Source organism: Nomascus leucogenys, chromosome 3 (genome assembly GCF_006542625.1).
Source record: "Nomascus leucogenys isolate Asia chromosome 3, Asia_NLE_v1, whole genome shotgun sequence".
In the NCBI taxonomy this organism is placed as follows: domain Eukaryota; kingdom Metazoa; phylum Chordata; class Mammalia; order Primates; family Hylobatidae; genus Nomascus; species Nomascus leucogenys.
The window spans coordinates 72,513,532-72,518,542 of NC_044383.1; the positions used below are offsets into that span (position 1 = coordinate 72,513,532).

General features: G+C 40.9%; 1 non-coding gene across 1 annotated transcript; it reads right to left on the minus strand.

Moving 5' to 3' along the window:
• Positions 1-4,257: 4,257 nt before the first annotated feature.
• LOC115834625 lies at positions 4,258-4,398 on the minus strand. Its single transcript, XR_004029546.1, has one exon. It is a non-coding gene; the product is annotated as a U4 spliceosomal RNA (small nuclear RNA).
• Between the last annotated feature and the right edge of the window lie 613 nt (positions 4,399-5,011).

Below are 5,011 nucleotides of genomic sequence, written 5' to 3' on the forward strand. Positions count from 1 at the left end.
CCATCAAGGGACTGAGGTATTCAGCAGTAGGGGCTGTCATTGTATACATGCTTGGCTGAAGTGGCTGGCTGAAACACATTTGTGATAATAGAGGCTAGTTGAGGGCACATGTACAGCGATGAGGGCCAGAGTCAGGGGAGAGGCCCGGGGCAGACTATAGGCAGACATACGATGGTGGGGCCAGTGGTATGCATGTGCATGGCTATAGGAACCAGGACAGCATGCACGTGTGTTGTCGCAAAGGGAGCTATGAGTACATGCCCAAAAGTAGGTAACAGCAACAGGGATTGTGTTTGTGTGCAGCTGTGGGCCCAAGTTAGCAGTGGGCATATGTGTGGTTGCAGGGGCTGGCTGTGAGTGCAAACGTGCTGGTGGGTGTAGGTTCTGGGAAGTGGGGCTGATTGCATGCCAATATGCAGCTATGGGGGCTGGGGCTGCTGGTGAGCATGTATATAGCTGCACAGGCCAGCTGCAGGCATGTGTGTGGTAGTAGTGGCTGGCAATAGGAGTCAGAACCAGCTGATTGTGTGTTTGTATCTGCAGGGGCCAGGAATGATGCTGATTATGTGCATAGGTACACAGGCCAGCTATGGTCCCCTACTTGGTTGTGATAGCTTATGATGGGGGTGAGATTTATCAATGAAAAGACATACAGTGACTCAATGGATAAAAACAGACCCAATTATATGCTGCTGAGAAGACTCACTTCACTTTTAAGGATGTAAAAAAGTGAACATAGACTAAAAGTGAAGAGATAGAAGATATTTCAAGCAAATTAAAACCAAAACAGAGCAGAGTTTGCTATACTCATATCAGATAAAATAGACTTTGATACCAAAAGTACACAGCTGTGAGAACCAGGCTTTTGGTATGTATATGTTTGACTGCAGGAGCCAGCTACAGAAGCGAGAATGGTGGTAGGGACTGGTGGTGGGAATTGGGACCCACTGCTTGGCACACACAGCTGCAGAAGCCAGGGATAGTGGCAGGCACAACCTGGTGGTGAAAGTTGTGGGAGTCTGCTGTTGTGATGGCTGTTGGTTTCCTCGCCAGCAAAAGCTGCTAGGGTCCTCTGAAGAGTAGGCCACTGGGGTGTGTCATGGCAAACTCTGGCAGGGTTGGGGGGTGATTCTTCAGCAGTGAAAGCTGTGGGGCTGCACAATGGCTTCAAGGGCTGTTGAAGTCCTCAGTGGAGGGTGCTTCAGAATTCCTGTGCAGAGTAGGCCAAGGGGTACCATGGTAGCTCCCATTGTATGGCTGATATTGTTAGTGCCCACTCTTTGTTCTAAGCTGTCTCCAGACATCTTAGTTATGCCAGTCTCCCCAGTGATCTAGATGGGGTGAAGCTGAAGAACGTAATTCAGGCAGTGCCCTAGGAAGACTGTTGTTTAACTTATTCTTATTTTCCTTGAGGGGAACTCATGAGCTAGAGTATTCCCTCTCTGTGATGAGAAGTGATGGCCAGGGGATAGGATGATGCAGGTAAAGTAAAAACTGCCCCATTTTATGTGGTTATTTTTGGATTTCTTCCACTGCATTTCTGTAGCTTCTTAAGTGGACTCCTGAGCTCTTCCAGAGCTATTTTTATTCATGGATAACTGTCCAGTTGTTCTCTATGTGAGGACAAAGGATGGATTCACTCCATCTTCCTGACATCACTGTATCATAAGCCAAATTCTAAAAAAGAAATATGAAAAGAAATTAGTTGCAATGTTGTGTTAACACTGGCTTTCTAGTGGAAAGCAACAAATTTGGCCAATCTAACAGTCATTGGCTGCAGTTTTGCTCTATGTCTGGTGGTGTGCTGGACTTTTTGAGGAGAGAGTCCTTGCCTCAGAGTTGCCCACAGCTTCACAAATTTTGCTTGACTTGGGAAGGGATCTGTCAATATTAGTGACTGAGGAAAAAAAACTGTACTCACTGTGAGCCAAATTTGCATTAAAAAAGTTTTGCTAAATTGCAATATATGGAGATCCCTTTAACGATTCATTTTTTTTTCTTTTTTTTTGAGATGGAGTCTCGCTCTGTCCCCCAGGCTGGAGTGCAGTGGTGCAATCCCGGCTCACTGCGAGCTCCACCTCTGGGTTCACACCATTCTCCTGCCTCAGCCTCCCGAGTAGCTAGGACTACAGGTGCCTGCCAACATGCTCGGCTAATTTTTTGTATTTTTAGTAGAGATGGGGTTTCACCATGTTAGCCAGGATGGTCTCGATCTGCTGACCTCGTGATCCGCCCATCTCGGCCTCCCAAAGTGCTGGGATTACAGGCGTGAGCCACCGCCCCTGCCAAAAATTCATTTTTAATTAATTAATTAATTAATTTTTTTGAGACAGAGTCTTACTCTAGTTGCCCAGGCTGGAGTGCAGTGGTGTGATCTCAGCTCACTGCAGCCTTGATCTCTTGAGCTCAGGTGATCCTCCCACCTCAGCCTCCGACTAGCTGGGATTACAGGCATGCACCACTGTGCCTGGCTAATTTTTTGTACTTTTTAGTAGAGATCGGGTTTCGTTATGTTGTCCAGGTGGATCTTGAAGTCCTGGATTCAAGGAATCTGCTCACCTTGGCCTCCCAGAATGTTAGGATTACAGGTGTGAGCCAGCATACCCGACCTTCATTTTTAATTTAAAAGGAGGAGTTCAGGTGTCTATGGACAAATATAAGAGGACTTTTAATTGTAATGACTTAGAAATGGAAATAGTCAAAAGATTAAGATTAAAGCAGCTATTATTAGGTACTAATGTGTTAGTATTTAACAATCATTAATTTGGCTGACTCCTTCTAGCAAACATTATCTTCATTATTTGTGTATATGTGTGTGAAAAATAATGAGTTTTAATTAATTCACATTTGGTTGATTTAATAAATGCACCCAACTATCCATTTACAAATAGCTTGCTACAATACAATTTCACTTAGAACTCAACTTCTAATAAAAATTCAGTTAAATCAGCAAATATTTCTTAGACATCTATTTTGTGTACGTGTGAGGTACTGAGTAATTTTCTTTGGGGGATGTTAGAATGAATGGAGCCTCAGTTTTCACAGATGAGGGCAGGAGATTTTCCTATCTTCTTAACCACTGTATTTCCAGTGTTTAGAATAGTTCCTAAGACATAACTGTCATTCAAATAAAGCTCTCTGTGGTATTAGCCATAATATGAGCTTCGTGTGTGAAGTACTTTAAACATAAAATGCGATTTGGTCATAGAAGTGTGAGGAAGCAAAACAGATATCCTACTCTGTTGCAATTTTGTTTAAGAACATTGAAACTCTGAGATAAACCACACACACGTGCATGCACACACATGTGTGCCTGTGAATGCAGTATTTTCTTCTAGTCTCTCATGTAGATGAAGCCTTAATTTCATTTCCTGTAAGTTGATGATTCCTTAAGTAAAATGCTGATATTGACAGATACATAAGATCCTTGCAAACAGGGTAATTATGTGTAGTAGCTGTTATTTTCCACCAAAGAGAATTATAAACAGACTGAAAATTTGAAGATTTTTTTTTTTTTTTTTTTGACAGAGTCTCCCTCTGTTGCCCAGGCTGCAGTGCAGTGGTGCGATCTTGGCTCACTGCAACCTCCGCCTCCTGGGTTCAAGTGATTCTCCTACCTCAGCCTCCCAGAGTAGCTGGAACTACAGGTGTGCGCCACCACAACCAGCTAATTTTTTGTGTGTATTTTTAGTAGAGGTTTCTCCATGTTGGCCAATATTTGATTTTTTGATTGCTGATAAAATTATCTTTGCTATTTGTCTTGGTTTCAACAACAACAACAACAAAAACAAAACTCTCACTCACCTTGTAAGCATGCAGTGTAACAGAGAAGCAGCCCCTGGATCAAGGAATATCACAACAACTGTAACTTTAAGCCTTTTGTGACTCCTTGACTTTCATGTTCTGATGCTGTTACTACTGACTATTGAGTTTTTAATAAGAGGGTGACAAGTGTGTTCAGTTTCAAAGTTCATGAGTCAAAGATGGCCATTGACATATCTGTCTTGGTTAAAATGTCTCTTTTTAGGTTTTTAAATTTTTAATTTTTATGGGTATATAGAAGGTGTATATATTTATGGGCTACATAGGATGTTTTGATACAAGCATGCAATGTGAAATAATTACACGATGGCGAGTGGAGTATCCATCCCCTCAAGCATTTATTCTTTGGGTTTCAAACAATTCCATTAGTATTTTATTTATTTATTTTATATACATATATATATATATATTTTTTACTGAAATATTCAGTCTCCATCTCCACAGAGACTGTCAAAAACTGCCAATACTGACTATGTTACAAGTCGTCATGGTGGAGTATTGGGAAAAGTTTTCAATTAGCAATAATCATATCTCAGATAAACCTCATTGGCTACAATACTGCCATGGTGCAAAGCTCTTTTAGTTATTTTTAAATGTACAATTAAGTTAGTATTGAATGTAGTCACCCTGTTGTCCTATAAATACTAGGTCTTATTCACGCTATTGTTTTGTACTCATTCATGGTTAAAACATCTCTATCATTTATAAAATTGAAACTAAAATAATCTGTTTCTATAAATCATGACTGCTGGCTGAAAAATCAATTAAATAATAAAAATGCTATTTTTTTAAAACAGAATCCTGCATTCTAATGGATCTAGTCTGGATGCCAGAAGCTGTGTATAGGATGAGAGCCTGGTGGACCTGATTGGCCTCCTGTTGTTCAGTTCAGTTCAGAGACTGAAAATCAGGATTTGTGCTGGAGAGTCTTTGAACTGTGTGTGAAAGTATCTGAAGGTCCATGACAATTTAAAAGGTAAACAGTAATGGACTTTCATAGTATTTGCTCTTGACCTTGGCTGAAATTGTAAAACTGAGGCTGCCACATCTCTGTAAGTACTTTTCTCTTTTTGTATACAAATAAATTGGTTTTTAATGTGTTTATTCATAACTGTAGCCCTTTTGCATCTGTGTCTAGTGACTCTTATGGGAAAACTTTTGGGGGTTAATTGATTATAGGAATTTGTCA